Genomic DNA, 17,813 nt, shown 5'->3' with positions numbered 1-17,813 from the left:
AGGGAGTGCAGACTCAGCCAGCAGCTTGATTCTGCTGCTGCTGCTGCTGCTAAGTCGCTTCAGTCGTGTCCAACTCCATGCGACCCCATCGATGGCAGCCCACCAGGCTTCCCCGTCCCTGGGATTCTCCAGGCAAGAACACTGGAGTGGGTTGCCATTTCCTTCTCCAATGCATGAAAGTGAAAAGTGAAAGTGAAGTCACTCAGTCATGTCCGATTCTAGTGACCCCATGGATTGCAGCCTACCAGCCTCCTCCATCCATGGGATTTTCTAGGCAAAAGTACTGGAGTGGGGTGCCATTAGAGAATGGATCTTTTCTACCATGTCCATGTAAGTGACCCAAATAGTCTGACAGCAACTGAAATGTGTTTCTCTATAGTTTGTGGACTCAAAGAAGAATAGTTTTAATCTGACAGTCTAGTTTTCCAAGTGACTAATCAAAGAGCCAGACTATTTGCAATAATCCAAGTCAATATAGCTGTAAAATTTCTAAAGTGAAGAACAGAACTCTAACAGCCTTGAGTTCTGACTGCTGGGCGTGACCACACCTGCTTCTATTCTCCATGTCTGGCAATGAGATAGGAGGTTGCCCAGTCCACACATTGGCTTTCCATTTAGCTAAAGCATCAATGTAGGTTATGTCACAGGTATTTAGGAGAACATTTGTGAATCAAGAGCCTATTGCAGAGTGAAGGATGAAGTTTTTTCCCAAAGGACAGTTGCTAGTTTTCCATGTAGAGCCAAGATGGTGTTGGGGCAGGACTGGTTATGCACTTGAATAAGCAATTTCCCTTTGATAAATGTGGCTAATTAGGTCCTCCCTACCTTGTTAGTTGTTGAGTCCATTTGATACAGCCCAAAATAGGAAATCAGAATGGAGAATGACAGATTTCCATGTGTCACACGTTCAGTTTCCACAAATGCCCAGTGGCAAACTATTAGCTGAGCCACATAAAGAGGATAGCAAGTCTGACATCCAAAGTGTTGCCTTCTCATGGAAGCTCCCTGCATTTGGTAGGTTTTCCAGTTGGTCAAATCATCAGTGACAGTGATGGAGATTTATGGCTCAAAGAGGTATTGTTACTGTGGAATCCCAAAGGTTCTAGCACAAGTCTGCCAGTGGCAGTTTCAATCAGGATGGTCCCCTCTGCTGCTTACAAGCATGTAAATATTAACAATGGTTTTATATTTAATTGTTGAAGCCACAGCAATAATACGTTGAATTAGCTCTTTGGGGTTGATTCTCATCTACAAGCTTACATTAGGTTCCCTTCCCTACAGTGAACTCTGCTCAAACTGCATTAGCTGATTCTGGGCATACACTACCCTGAGAAACTGGATAAGATTTTAACTTGAGAAGCTGTTACAAATAAAGCTACATGTTTGAATGATTCCTCTCCTCCACATCTCTTCACTATACTATGATACATGTGGATGACTTTTGTTCTTTGGGGACAAGGCACTCTTAGTGCTACTATTAAATCTTTCCCCTTAAAGCAGCTGAGGTCAGACTAAAAGTGTTGGGAGCTATCCAGGTGGGGAGGGGAGAGCACATCACCACCCGGGTAGGTAGGAGACATTTATTTTCAGTTTTGAGTGGTTGGGCAGCTGCTCAGAGCCAAAGCTGGATCAATTTCTAATGTTTTCTACTCACCAGAATCTCTGTTCATCACTGCTGATAGCACTTATTTCTCCTATGGGGGCTTCTTGACTCACAAGTTCTGGAACTACAGTGAGGGAACATGACATTCACTTTGGGCAAAAAAAGTTTATGGAGGTGCTGAAAACTCTTGAGCAATCAAGATAAAGTAATATTTTAAAACAGTATTTTAAAAGATAGAAAATGAATGCAGAAACCCCATGGTGAACAAAATACCAAATTTGAAGATACTATCTGACTCTGCAGTTAGATGATTTACTCTCTTGTTCTACCCTAATCCTGTCAGATTCTGTTTTGCAGATGCTGGAAAAAGACATGAGACTCCTGAGTGAGAAGCCAAGGACTTCTTTACTCAAAGTGCAGCCAATAGCTTGAGCTTTATGTTTGCATCAGGGCACTTTTGCCCTGAGTCCCTTGAAGATGATATGGAGGGACCAGGTAGATGCTGCATGTGTGGCAGAGGATCTTGTCCACAGCTAAGGAACTCCGAGCTTAGAGAAACTGAATCTTGATAGTGGACAGGAAGCCAGTCTGACACTCCAGAGGAAGACAGCATGTTAATTATAGTGGACAGAGAACAAACCTGCTACCTGTTCCAAAAAGAGACAGTATATCTTCATAGGCTGTCTGCTATACAAACATCCTTGGTAAGTTAGGCTCTGCTTAAAGGATATGTAGAAATGTGGTAACTCATAGAGAATCCAGTAAATATCCAGGAAAATACTTAAAAATAGAATGGGTAACTTCTGAATCAGTAGATGAAAAAAGGAGGCATCATGAAATTGTTCCTATTAAATTCAAATATATAATAAAAATAATAACAAAAAGTATGATCAAATTAAATTTACTTGGGAAAGCAAAATATTCTCAGGTGGGTGAAATAAAATCTAGTTATATTGTCTTTGAAAGACGAAGACCTAACCCTCTTGTCCCTCCCTTATGATGTCTAATCCCTGTTTTTATTTAACAAACACATAACGCTTATTATTTTTCTGACTCAGTTCTGCATGTTTTATAAATTAATTTAATTCTTATAATAACCAAAATAGGTTGTACTGCTACTATTACTCACTCATTTACTGATCAAGAAAAATGAGATACAAGGAGGTTAAGTGAATTTCCCCAGGCCATTTGTTGGTACCTGATCAAGACAAGGTTTGAGAGCCTGTCTTTGTGGCTCCAGGGATCTCCTCTCTTACCATACTCTGCTTCCCCTTCAATTCTTGTAAACATTATGCCTGTCCTCAACCCCTGCCACAACCAGCCTCAGTTTCTCAGAAATCATTGTAGTATCTCAAAGACTTGAACTATTAATGTTGCCAGAAAAATGTAAAGTTGAAGAGTTGAGGGATTTATACCTGTGAACATTAATTACAAAGGACCTAGAGTAGCTCTGTGCATACCAGATAAAATAGACTTGAGTAAAATCAAAGCAAAATAAAACAATCTCTGAGGGATAGGGTAAATAAAATTAATTCACAAATAGAATATATTTTTTTCTGAAGCTGTATGCAGAGTAATAATATATCCTCAAAATATATGAAATCAAACCTAACAAAATAATTTGGTTAAAGAGGCAAATTATTTGAATAAATAGGCAAATCTAAAACTATCATGGAAAATGTTAATACATTTGAGTTTAGAAATTGATGACACAACATCAGGAGACTGTGTTCCTCCGTGATGTAATAAATGGTTAAGGACTAACCTTCACAGCATAAGAAAAGCTATAAAACTGGACAAAAATGTAAGGAAACAGTTTGAATGTATTCAGGCAGGAGTTAAAGGTCACACAAGCCCTATGTCTAAATATCATGACATTGAGGGTTAGGGCTTCAAAATTATGAGCTTTGAGGGAAAGCAAAGATCCAGTTCGTAACAGTCTCACAGTAAAATTATGTTGTAATGGATGCACATTTGTATCATTCCCATCCAAAAAAACCAGAAACAAATCTTTCCCAGAATCTCATGCTACTTTCCATTTATTGCCTTATCTTTCTCTTCCATTTGGTTTTCAAATGTCTTATGATTTAGAAAGACTGACAATTTCCACTTATGTACCTCTAGTTACTCCTTGTCCAACCTAGTGTTGATCTCAACCACGTTATCAAAGCCACCAGTGACCTTTGTGTTGCTAAGCTGATGCGTACTCTTCAATCTTCTTTTGACAGGATCACTTTCTGTATCTTGAAACACTCTGTTCTTTTAGCTTATGTAATACCACACATAACCTTTTTGTCCTCTCCCCACCACATCCCACCATGTCTCAGAGGGTTCTTTGTTTAGAGATGCAATTTTATAATACTATTAAACTGTACCATATTTACATATGCACATACATATAAAATCACAGACGGCCAGATTCCCAAAGCCTTTGTTTACTTGCCTTTTTTAGACACATCATGGATGTTTTTCCCTGAGTCATTTTTATAAAAATATTTTATTGAGGTATGATTGATGTGTAAAAAGGTGAAGCGTTTTAGTGTATGCAATTCAGTTGAGTTTGGGGATAAGTATATAGCTATGAAGCATGACAGGAATGGGGTCCCTGTGATGGGATTAGTTAAAGTAAAAGTTGCTCAGTCGTGTCTGACTCTTCGACCCCATGGAGAGTCCATAGATATCCAGGCCAGAATACTGGAGTAGCTGTTCCCTTCTCCAGGGGATCTTCCCAACCCAGGGATCAAACCCAGGTCTCCTACATTGCAGGTGGACTTTTTAATCAGCTGAGCCACAAGGGAAGCCCATGTGATTGGGTTAGTACACTTATAAAAAGAGGAAGAGAGATCAGAACTCAGCAGCATGTAAAGATGAAACAGAAGACAGCTCTCTACAAGTCAGGAATATGGGCCTCACCAAGAACTAAATCTGCTGGCACCTTGATCTTGGTTTCTCAATTTCCAGTACTGTGAAAAAAATTATGATTAGCCAAAAAAAAGAGAGAGAGAGAGAAAATAAATTAGTTGAGAGTGGTGTGAGGAGTGATAGGAACTAAATATTCAGCAGTATTCTGACAAACATTTATCAGTACTTCAAATAATCTAGACCAATGCAAATAAAATAGACATATGATCTTTTGAAAAATTCTTAGTGTCATATTAGAGAAGTTCAGAATCACTCTTAAATTGTGATGTTGATTTTTTCTTTAAGTCTCCTTTAAGAGGAGAATGTAGATGTATCAGTTTAGTCTCTCAGTCATGTGTGACATTTTGCAACGCCATGAACCGCAGCACACCAGGCCTCCCTGTCCATCACCAACTCCCGGAGTCCAACCAAACCCATGTCCATGGAGTCGGTGATGCCATCCAACCATCTCATTCTCTGTCATCCCCTCTCCTCCTGCCCTCAATTTTTCCCAGTCTCAGGGTCTTTTCAAATGAGTCAGCTCTTCACATCAGCTAGCCAAAGTATTGGAGTTTCAGCTTCAACATCAGTCCCTCCAATGAGCACCCAGGACTGATCTCCTTTAGGATGAACTGCCTGGATCTCCTTGCAGTCCAAGACACTCTCAAGAGTCTTCTCCAACACCACAGTTCAAAAGCATCAATTCTTCAGTGCTCAGCTTTCTTCACAGTCCAACTCTCACATCCATACATGACTACGGGAAAAACCGTAGCCTTGGCAAGAAGGACTTTGTTGGCAAAGTAATGTCGCTGTTTTTTCATATGCTGTCTAGATTGGTCATAATTTTCCTTCCAAGGAGTAAGCGTCTTTTCCATGGCTTCAATCACCATCTGCAGTGATTTTGGAGTCCAAAAAAGATAAAGTCTGCCACTGTTTCCACTGTTTCCCCATCTATTTCCCATGAAGTGATGGGACTGGATGCCATGATCTTCGTTTTCTGAATGTTGAGCTCTAAGCCAACTTTTTCACTCTCCTCTTTCACTTTCATCAAGAGGCTCTTTAGTTCTTCACTTTCTGCCATAAGGGTGGTGTCATCTGCATATCTGAAGTTATTGATATTTCTCCCGGCAGTCTTGATTCCAGCTTGTGCTTCTTCCAGCCCAGCGTTTCTCATGATGTACTCTGCATATAAGTTAAATAAGCAAGGTGACAATATACAGCCTTGACGTACTCCTTTTCCTATTTGGAACCAGTCTGTTGTTCCATGTCCGGTTCTAACTGTTGCTTCCTGATCTGCATACAGGTTTCTCAAGAGGCAGGTCAGGTGGTCTGGTATTCCCATCTCTTTCAGAATTTTCCACAGTTTATTGTGATCCACACAGTCAAAGGCTTTGGCATAGTCAATAAAGCAGAAATAGATGTTTTTCTGGAACTGTCTTGCTTTTTCGATGATCCAGCAGATGTTGGCAATTTGATCTCTGGTTCCTCTGCCTTTTCTAAAACCAGCTGGAAAATCTGGAAGTTCATGGTTCATGTATTTCTGAAGTCTGGCTTGGAGAATTTTGAGCATTACTTTACTAGCGTGTGAGATGAGTGCAATTGTGCAGTAGTTTGTGCATTCTTTGGCATTGTCTTTCTTTGGGGTCTGCCCTGGTGGCTCAGAGGTTAAAGCCTCTGCCTGCAATGTGGGAGACCTGAGTTCGATCCCTTGGTCCGTGAGATACCCTGGAGAAGGAAATGGCAACCTACTCCAGTATTCTTGCCTGGAGAATCCCATGGATGGAGGAGCTTGGTGGGCTACAGTCCACAGGGTTGCAAAGAGTTGGACATGTCTGAGCGCCTTCACTTTCACTTTCTTTGGGATTGGATTGAAAACTGAAATTTTCCAGTCTTGTGGCCACTGCTGAGTTTTCCAAATTTGCTGGCATATTGAGTGCAGCACTTTCACAGTGTCATCTTTCAGGATTTGAAATAGCTCACCTGGAATTCCATCTCCTCCACCAACTTTGTTCATAGTGATGCTTTCTAAGGCCCACTTGACTGCACATTCCAGGATGTCTGGCTCTAGGTGAGTGACCACACCATCGTGATTATCTTGGTCATGAAGATCTTTTTCGTACAGTTCTTCTGTGCATTCTTGCCACCTCTTAATATCTTCTGCTTCTGTTAGGTCCCTACCATTTCGGTCCTTTATTGAGCCCATATTTTCATGAAATGTTCCCTTGGTATCTCTAATTTTCTTGAAGAGATCTCTGGTCTTTCCCATTCTATTGTTTCCCTCTATTTCTTTGCACTGATCATTGAGGAAGGCTTTATCTCTCCTTGCTATTCTCTGGAACTCAGCATTCAAATGGGTATATCTTTTCTTTTCTTCTTTGCTTTTTGCTTCCCTTCTTTTCACAGATATTTGTAAGGCTTCCTCAGACAGACATTTTGCTTTTTGCATTTCTTTTTCTGGGGCATTGTCTTGATTCCTGTCTCCTGTACAATGTCACAAACCTCCATCCATAGTTCATCAGGCACTCTATCTATCAAATCTAGTCCCTTAAATCTATTTCTCACTTCCACTGTATAGTCATAAGGGATTTGATTTGGGTCATATCTGAATGGTCTAGTGGTTTTCCTCACTTTCTTCAATTTCAGTCTGAATTTGCCAATAAGGATTTCATGATCCAAGCCAAAGTCAGCTCCTGGTCTTGTTTTTGCTGACTGTATAGAGCTTCTCCATCTTTGACTGCAAAGAATATAATCAATCTTATTTCAGTGTTGACCATCTGGTGAACTCCATGTGTAGAGTCTTCTCTTGTGTTGTTGGAAGAGGGTGTTTGCTATAACCAGTGCGTTCTCTTGGAAGAACTGTATTAGCCTTTGCCCTACTTCATTCTGTACTCCGAGGCCAAATTTGCATGTTACTCCAGGTGTTTCTTGACTTCCTACTTTTGCATTTCAGTCCCCTATAATGAAAAGGACATCTTTTTTGGGTGTTAGTTTTAGAAGGTCTTGTAGGTCTTCATAGAACCATTCAACTTCAGCTTCTTCAGTGTTACTGGTTGAGGCATAGAACTTGGATTACCATTATGTTGAGTGGTTTGCCTTGGAAACAAACAGATCATTCTGTCATTTTACATTTCGGACTCTTTTGTTGACCATGATGGCTACTCCATTTCTTCTAAGGGATTCTTGCCCACAGTAGTAGATATAATGGTCATCTGAGTTAAAATCACACAGTCCAGTCCATCTTAGTTCACTGATTCTTAGAATCTCGATGCTCACTCTTGTCATCTCCTGTTTGACCACTTCCAATTTGCCTTGATTCCTGGACCTAACATTCCAGATTCCTATGCAATATTGCTCTTTACAGCATTGAACCTTGCTTCCATCACCATTCCCATTCACAACTGGGTACTCTTTTTGCTTTGGCTCCATCCCTTCATTCTTTCTGGAGTTATTTCTCTAAACCTATCACTTCTCTTCATTCCTATACTCTTATAATTTGTAAACATACTATGCCTAAAATATAGATGCAAGAGTTGGTAAAGTCAGTAGCAGGGAAATGTTACACAGCTCTAATAAGACCTGAAGTTGCTTATATACTAACCCTCTGAACTAAAATATTTGGAGTACTCACCCAAGTGAATAGCCACAATGATCTGATGTAATGTGAGAAGAAAATATTAGAACTTCTATCTATTTGGATTATATATTACATACAGAAAATAAAGCTTTGCCAATACATAACATACTAAGTGGAAAACATTTATAATATATGAAAATATGCATATATTAGGATGATTTTAAGGAGGTCATCATTTAGACAGTTTGGGGACCATTGCTGTAAATAGCTGTACTCATCAAGTAAAGGTGAAAAAATTATTTTGTTTTCATTTTTAAATTCATTTATCAATGTCATTGGAACCATATAGAAGAGATTATATGTTTTAATTCAGATATAATGATAGAGCCTAATATACTATAGTAGGAAGAATCTAAATGTGGATAATAAGACAGTACAAATATTTCCACAGAGGTGACACATTCTTCAGTTCACTCATCTCTAGTATCTGCAAAGAACAATTTTTAATTGCCAATGACACTTTGAGTGACTTTCACTTGTTAAGCTACTCTCTTTATTCCACTTAGAGATCAAATTTCTAATGGTTTAAACAGTGTGCTGATGTAGATGTGGGAGCTATGTTGAGCATGTGAAGATCATCATTGTTATTTGAAGATTTTCTTAGCAACTTTTCTTTAAAATTCCCTTTCCTCTGCCTGGTGGGTAAAGAACTAATCTGAAAGTTAAAACTGAGCAGATACTTTACATAGAGAGGATTTGAAGTGATTTCCTTTTTCTAAAGTATTGATATACCCACACAGCAACTCCAAAATATATTCTATGCTATATTTGTTGCCACTGTCTACATGCTCTACATTTCCTGAAAAAACATTAGTTTTTATTTGTTGCTATTTTTCTTAATCATATATTTATATACATTTATATAATATATAGAATGCATTCTTTAAGGAATGGAATTTGGAAGTAGACAGGTGCTCTTCCTTGCTAAATGCTTTAGATTTTGTGTGGGGGCTAAGTTGTTTCAGTCATGTTCAACTCTTTCCAACCCCATGGACTGTAGCCTGGCAGGCTTCTCTGTCCATGGGATTCTCCAGGCAAGAATACTGGAGTGGGTTGCCATTTCCTACTCTAGCATAGAGTTTGCTTTTCTCTAAATATATTTAGACTGTGTGATAAACTTTAGACTGTAGATAAAAAAACAAAATAAACTTGTTTGTTCTTGTAATCTGAAGCTAATTGTCTTAACAATGTAGCCATGCCAATAAATTGCAATACAAGAAGATTATAAACTGATGGTTAGATGTTAATAACAGTAACACAGAACATTAAGGCAAGTGACATTTACATAAGTATCTTGATCTTAATACATGTAATTTACATATGAAAATTTAATCACCATAGAGATAAACAGCTGCAATGTTTAATTAAACTCTCCACACAAAATCAGCTTGCAAGAAGTAGTTTGTCACTGCTAATTCATCACAATTCTCTTAAGTATTCTTTAAAATAAAAATGCAAAATAAATGACTCATTGATAATTTAACTTCTGGTTACTTTGTATTTTAATTGTATCATCAAAGCCTGTTGAGAATACGATAAAGATTTTAGGTTCATATTCACTCTGTTTAGAAGGCAAAGCACAAACATATAGAGAACAAATGTATTTGTTTACAAACTTATGAGAGTCACCAGCACAACAGCACTAAAGGATAATTTAAGAAATTTTAATGCTCAAATAAGTTGTGGGTAATGAAGGGATATAAGAGTCTTTCTCAATGGTATTTTGAAGACAGAATGAATTATGGCAGAAATTAATGCCAACATTAGCCAGAAAAGGAGTAATAACTGCTAGCTTAGAAAACATAAAACTAAGACATTTTAATTGAATTTTAAGATTTCAGAGATTGAACAGAAAAGAGAATGGTTAATACATAAATGCTGTAGGAAGTCATCTTTGGGAAATAGGACATGAGCAAATGGCAGATTTTGTTTTCATGCATCTTATTTGGATAAACAGATGCATTTATTCATTCATTTACTAAAAAAAGAAAATTCCTGCTATATACCAGCTATAATGGTATACACTAGCAGAAAATAGTTAGCTTTTAGCTACTTAAAAGCTTTTGGTTAGCTTTTACTGTGATGTTTAGGTTGATTGCAGCCTTTCCTGTATAGATACTCAAAATGTAGAAATAGGAGACAATTAGATATATTCATGGTAAAGCAAAGGCTTCTGGTAATCAGCACTATGCTCCAAGCCTCTATTTTTTTGCTCTTAAGTTGACCACATTATAAATAAAATGCATAGCACTCACTTAAGTAAAAATAAAATTAAGTTAAACCTTGGAAAGTGGATATTGTTCATAAGTTGGTCCCTAAAATAGTCTTTTAATGTTGAGGGCATCCAAGTTCTATCTCAAAATGTTTCTATAAATCGCTAAGCTTGTAACAGTTGTCTGGGAGAAGTAAAATCTATCTTTTCCAAGTATACCAAGAGTATATTGTAAATTATATTATTAATTTCAATAATTTTTTTTTCTGTTAAACTGACCTTTTTTTCAGTAAATTAATAGCATGGTGAATACTTTATAGTCTGATATATATGAAGAAATTAAGCCAAAACTTTCAGATTTATAAGAACAAAACCATGTCATGGAGTAAACTGGGGTACACAATATCTGAGTGATCGATGGCATCACCAACTCAATGGACATAAGTGTGAGTAAACTCCAGGAGTTGGTGATGAACAGGGAGGCCTGGTGTGTTGCAGTCCATGGGGTCATGAAAAGTCAGACACGACTGAGCAACTGAACTGAACTGATAGCACAAGAAACTCTGCTCAGTTATGTGGTAGCCTGGATGGAAGGGGGTTTGGTCAGAATGGATACATGTATATGCATGGCTGAGTCCCTTTGCTGTTCATCTGAAATTATCACAACATTATTAATTGGCTATACTCCAATATAAAATGAAAAGTTTTTAGAAAAACAAACAAAAAATACTTTATTCTGTATTTTTTCCCATTGAAATGAATACAATTCAGAGACAGAAATCCTTTGTAAGAAAAAATATATATAGTTTAACTTACCTTTTCTTTTCTGGATTAGTGAGCCAAACATTACAGCTGCCCATGTTGTCAAAATGCCATGAGAGAATTTAGTAGAAGAGAAGCCAATAAAATAGTCAGATTGTGACATTTAAATGAATGTTTTTACTGTTCCATCAAAATTAATGATTAACTTCAGCATTAGAAGCATGTATTTCAATAGTAGAGGGAAATTTTCCCACCATCACTTCAGAGCAAAGTAACCCTATGGCGTTATAAATATATATTTTAGACTAAGAGAAAAGATTGATCCCACAGGATTTCTCTCTTCTCCAACCATTGATGATGTCAGTTGAGTCTCTGATTAGCTGCTGACATTTGAAATTATGGGGGGTCAGCAAGGTTAATGAAAGCTTTCTTTATATAGCTATGTCCCCATTGCCTCTTTGCCTTCCTGGGCTTTTGGCTTGTTTGCTGACCTCAAAAAGCAAGGCAAAAATAAGAATACACATCAAGAGAAGTGTAGTCTGAGCACTCATCTATTGATGATTTCTAATGCTGCTATTTAACAAGAAAAGGGAAGGTTAATGAATAGTGACTTCACTTATTTAGGAATGCTTGAGTACAAAGGGTCTAGTTAATAACCTCAGTGAGCTTGTTGAGGATAAACTCCATGTGGATAAAAATATTTCAATAGAATTGTCTGGACTAAAATTTTTCTGCCTTTAAGTGACAGAGTTACATAAATTTTCCATGTTATAATGTTGAGTCATCATCTCTTGAGGCAAGGAGATGGTATAAAGCTGAATTAAGTTTCCTGACTCATCGATCATAGTGTCTTAGAGATACAGAGGGCCCTTGAGACCACATTTGGTGTTTTTCAAATTGTATTCTTTGACACTTTCAGGTTCCCCAGTGTGACCTTGTTGCAAGTTGCTGTATAGGAGAGGAAAGAGGTGCTTGAGGCTCTCATTCTTATCTGTGTTTATTATGCCACCTAGGATGTCATGTAATAAAAGGCTTTGCTGGCCAAATAAACTTTGAAAACCACTGAGCTACAACTAACACCTCCAATCTATAGTTTAGGAAATGGAGGTATAATAGATAAAATGAAGTTGCCGAGATCCTGTAGCTCTTCTATGTCACTATAAAAGTGGGGGGATACTTGCATCTCGAAATATAGATCTTTCCAGTATTCATTTTTATTCCCAGAGAAAAGAGTGCCATGCATTTTCAGTCTAATCTTCTTTCAAAATGCCCTAGATCCTAACACAAGATGAGATGAGGGGGCTTATCGTTCCCCAACCATTCCCCCTCTCATTTTATCTCTGCAAATAGAAGGCTGGTTTTCAGTGTAATTCTATGTGAGCTGTTTAATTTCCATTACATGGCAATTCTGAGGGGATGGAAATTGACTCTGGACTCAGCAAACCTCTAGTGACTCCAGAAAAGATTATGTGGTTCTAGAGTTCTTCGCAGCATCCACTATAGATGTTAGCAACACATTTCCGCCTCCAGTGGTAGGACAAGTGCAGGGCAAGTCCACCTTGGGTAGCTCAAAATGCTGGGGCGAGCGTATGATAAAATATAAAGATAAATCACTAAAGCATTTATTTTATTCATTTGAATCTAAAAATAGGAAAAAAAAAAAAAAGCTCAGCATATCTATAAGGCCTGTCACTGGATTGGTGTGTTAGAAATCTGTCTCTAGATCCAGAAAGGGAGGAGCAGGAAGTAGTCTTGATGGTGGCTCCTTCTTTCTCTGGTTTGCTCTCACTGTATTGCAATCATTTGCAATTCTCGTGTGCCAATGTTATGTATTTGGTATGTTTTTGATAAAATCTTTCTTATCTATGTGAAGAGATTGAGAGTGACCATGAAAAACTGTATTATACATGGAAATTCATTGTTTTATGACCAAGTATGTAGCAGTGTTTTCAAAGCTAATATTCAATTTCGTAGAGAAAAAAATATACCAAATTTGCTGTAATTTTCTGGAAAGATAGATACTTTTCTGTACTATAGTATCAGTTCAGTTCAGTTCAGTCACTCAGTCATGTCCGACTCTTTGCGACTCCATGAATCACAGCATGCCAGGCCTCCCTGTCAATTACCAACTCCCAGAGTTCACTCAGACTCACGTCCATCGAGTCAGTGATGCCATCCAGCCATCTCATCCTCTGTCGTCCCCTTCTCCTCCTGCCCCCAATCCCTTCCAGCATCAGAGTCTTTTCCAATGAGTTAATTCTTCGCACGAGGTAGCCAAAGTACTGGAGTTTCAGCTTTAGCATCATTCCTTCCAAAGAAATCTCAGGGCAGATCTCCTTTAGAATGGACTGGTTGGATCTCCTTCCAGTCCAAGGGACTCTCAGGAGTCTTCTCCAACACCACAGTTCAAAAGCATCAATTCTTTGGCGCTCAGCTTTCTTCACAGTCCAACTCTCACATCCATACATGACCACTGGAAAAACCATGGTCTTGACTAGATGGACCTTTGTTGGCAAAGTAATATCTGTGCTTTTGAATATGCTACCTAGGTGGGTCATAACTTTCCTTTCAAGGAGTAAAGGTCTTTTAATTTCATGGCTGCAGTCACCATCTGCAGTGATTTTGGAGCTCCCCAAAATAAAGTCTGACACTGTTTCCACTGTTTCCCCATCTATTTCCCATGAAGTGATAGGACCAGATGGCATGATCTTCGTTTTCTGAATGTTGAGCTTTAGGCCAACTTCTTCACTCTCCGCTTTCACTTTCATCAAGAGGCTTTTGAGTTCCTCTTCACTTTCTGCCATAAGGGTGGTGCCATCTGCATATCTGAGGTTATTGATATTTCTCCCAGCAATCTTGATTCCAGCTTGTGCTTCTTCCAGCCCAGCGTTTCTCATGATGTACTCTGCATAGAAGTTAAATAAGCAGTGTGACAATATACAGCCTTGACATACTCCTTTTCCTATTTGGAACCAGTCTGTTGTTCCATGTCCAGTTCTAACTGTTGCTTCCTGCCCTGCATATAGATTTCTCAAGAGGCAGATCAGGTGGTCTGGTATTCCCATCTCTTTCAGAATTTTCCACAGTTTATTGTGATCCACACAGTCAAAGGCTTTGGCATAGTCAATAAAGCAGAAATAGATGTTTTTCTGGAACTTTCTTCCTTTTTCCATCATCCAGCAGATGCTGGCAATTTGATCTCTGGTTCCTCTGCCTTTTCTAAAACCAGCTTGAACATCTTGAAGTTCACGGTTCATGTATTGCTGAAGCCTGGCTTGGAGAATTTTGAGCATTACTTTACTAGTGTGTGATGAGTGCAATTGTGTCATAGTTTGAGCATTCTTTGGCATTGGCTTTCTTTGGGATTGGAATGAAAACTGACCTTTTCTAGTCCTGTGGCCACTGCTGAGTTTTCCAAATTTGCTGGCATATTGAGTGCAGCACTTTCACAGCATCGTCTTTCCAGATTTGAAATAGCTCAATTGGAATTCCATCACCTCCACTAGCTTTATTTGTAGTGATGCTTTCTAAGGCCCACTTGACTTCATATTCCAGGATGTCTGGCTCTAGGTGAGTGTGAGTGATCACACCATCGTGATTGTCTGGGTCTTGAAGTTCTTTTTTGTACAGTTCTTCTGTGTATTCTGCCACCTCTTCTTAATATCCTCGGTTTCTGTTAGGTCCATACCTTTTCTGTCCTTTATCGAGCCCATCTCTGCATGAAATGTTCCCTTGGTATCTCTAATTTTCTTGATGAGATCTCTAGTCTTTCTCATTCTGTTGTTTTCCTCTATTTCCTTGCATTGATCACTGAGGAAGGCTTTCTTATCTCCTCTTGCTATTCTTTGGAACTCTGCATTCAGATGCTTATATCCTTCCTTTTCTCCTTTGCTTTTCACTTCTCTTCTTTTCACAGCTATTTGTAAGACCTCCCCAGATAACCATTTTGCTTTTTTGCATTTCTTTTTCTGGGGCATGGTCTTGATCCCTGTCTCCTGTACAATGTCACGAACCTCAGTCCATAGTTCATTAGGCACTCTATCTATCAGATCTAGGCCCTTAAATCTATTTCTCACTTCCACTGTATAATCATAAGGGATTTGATTTAGGTCATACCTGAATGGTCTAGTGGTTTTCCCTACTTTCATCAATTTAAGTCTGAATTTGGTAATAGGGAGTTCATGATCTGAGCCACAGTCAGCTCCTGGTCTTGTTTTTGCTGACTATATAGAGCTTCTCTATCTTTGGCTGCAAAGAATATAATCAGTTTGATTTCAGTGTTGACCATCTGGTGAACTCCATGTGTAGAGTCTTCTCTTGTGTTGTTGGAAGAGTGTGTTTGCTATGACCAGTGCATTTTCTTGGCGAAACTCTATTAGCCTTTGCCCTGCTTCATTCTGTATTCCAAGGCCAAATTTGCCTGTTATTCCAGGTGTGTCTTGACTTCCTACATTTGCATTCCAGTCCCGTATAATGAAAAGGACGTCTTTTTTGGGTGTTAGTTCTAAAAGGTCTTGCAGGTCTACAGTATACAGTATACAGTCTATAGTATACAGTAGGTATTTTTAAAACACATACACACTTTCCCTTATGTTTTGCTGTTCTTTCAAGAGACAGTACATGACTGAGAAAGTACAATTTTCTGAAAAATTCCTGATAATGTTGAAAGTTGTTCGAACATGCTGTGGAAATTGCTTCACCTATCAAATCTCTTATAAATATATCTTCATGTTTGAATAGAGATAAGAAATGGGACCTATTTCACAAAATTGCAGGATAGAAAAATTTAAGAGACTGCCTGATATTGGGAATTTTTCAATTACTATTAGTTATTATGATAGGCTTCCCTTATGGCTCAGCTGGCAAAGAATCCGCCTGCACTGTGGGAACCTGGGCTCAATCCATGGGTTGGGAAGGTCCCCTGGAGAAGGGGAAGGCTACCCACTTCAGTATTCTGGCCTGGAGAATTCCATGGACTATGTAGTCCATGGGGTCAAAAAGAGTCAGACGCTACTGAGTGACTTTTTTCTAAAGGGCTTTGCTGATGGCTCAGTTGGTAAAGAATCTACCTGCAATGCAGGAGAGCCCAGTTCCATCCTTGGGTTGGGAAGATCCCCTGGAGAAGGGAAAGTCTACCCACTCCAGTTTTCTGGCCCAGAGATTTCCATGGACTGTATAGTCCATGGAGTTGCAAAGAGTTGGAAATAACTGAGCAACTTTCACTTTCACTTTCACTTTCTGTTCAATACTTGGAAACTTACAATATTTTAAAACACACCAAGTGAAAAGCTCAATGAATATTGAATGGATTTTATCAATATGCTATAATTTACAAATAGTAAGGAAAAAATGGGCTGACATCAAGGACAGTGGAAATTTACTAGATAATTTTAAACATATAACCTTTGCATAATTGGTAGTTAAGATTGAAAAGATGGATATAAGTAGAAATTAAAATATGGACATTCCAATTCTGTCTATATATTCCTGCAAGATACACTTTTAACCTATGAGAACCATTAAAATCAGTGATTGAAATAAACTGAATCAAGAATTGTATCTCATTAAAGTGTTAAAAATATTTTCACAAATAATATAGTGAATTCAACCACATTATTTCACTAAAATAGGTTGACAATATTTTTGTGAGGACACAAAGCTTTTGGTACTTTTAACAAAAAATTAAAATACAAAGTATAAATATTGTTTATCTTATTTCACCCTTAAAAGGTGTCTGAATTTTGTATACATTCTAATTATGCACAAGTCATTATTAGAATAATAATTTATGATTAAGTTATCTGATAAATAAGTAAATATCCATAACTAGAAAAAGTCTGTTCCAAAAAGTTTGAAGGCCATCAGATGTGACTTATTTAAGATATAATAAAAAGAGAACTGAGGTTTGAGAGGAAAGATGAAGTTGGTTCTAAAAATGAGGCCATTAGGGAACATTAGTGCCTTTGGTTAGAACTTCTGAAGCTTGGTAAACAGCTTGAGTAAACAGTTTTCTTCTTGCTCTAGGTGGGCTCTGAAGTAGAGATATCTAGGGTAAAGTCAAATTCACTGCACACTGAGGATGGAGTGGAGAATCCTTCTTATCCCCTTGGTACTTCTGTTACTTAAGAAGGTCTAAGCAGGTCCCCCATAGTTTTGTCAGAGCCAAAAGTACCTGGATTGACTGTACTACAAGGTACCTACATTTCTTCTCAAGTCTTCCCTACTATGAAAACTGATTAATATGTTTAGGTCTAGATTAATGGTAATTTTCTCTTGACAACCAATGGCTCTGTTAATGTTGCATTAGTTTAAAATTATGTGATATCTCTAAAGAACATATTGTTCTCATGGCTATGTTTTATTTTTCAGTCCTCACAATCTGGAATGCCATATTCCATAAAGATTCCATTTAATGAGTGAATGACTATATATATGCCTGGAAGCTCTTTCATACAGGTACTAGGAAGGGCTGCTGCTGCTGCTAAGTTGCTTCAGTCGTGTCCGACTCTCTGCGACCCCATAGACAGCAGCCCACCAGGCTCCCCCGTCCCTGGGGTTCTTCAGGCAAGAACACTGGAGTGGGTTGCCATTTCCTTCTCTAATGCACGAAAGTGAAAAGTGAAAGTGAAGTCGCTCAGTCGTGTCTGACTACTAGCGATTCCATGGACTGCAGCCTACCGGGCTCCTCCATCCATGGGACT

At 38.3% G+C, this 17,813-nt stretch overlaps 1 long non-coding RNA gene across 25 annotated transcripts in view; it reads left to right on the top strand.

The window, feature by feature from the left end:
- Window positions 1-17,813, top strand: part of LOC147378299 (uncharacterized) — a 677,507-nt gene that overhangs the window by 215,986 nt on the left and 443,708 nt on the right. The gene's annotated exons all lie outside the window — the stretch shown is intronic.

The sequence above is a fragment of the Bos grunniens genome, chromosome 2, assembly GCF_055505025.1.
Source record: "Bos grunniens cultivar Pamir isolate PY7600 chromosome 2, Bosgru_T2T1.0, whole genome shotgun sequence".
In the NCBI taxonomy this organism is placed as follows: domain Eukaryota; kingdom Metazoa; phylum Chordata; class Mammalia; order Artiodactyla; family Bovidae; genus Bos; species Bos grunniens.
Note: the sequence above shows the minus strand (reverse complement) of the source record. Positions and strands in the feature narration are given on the sequence as shown.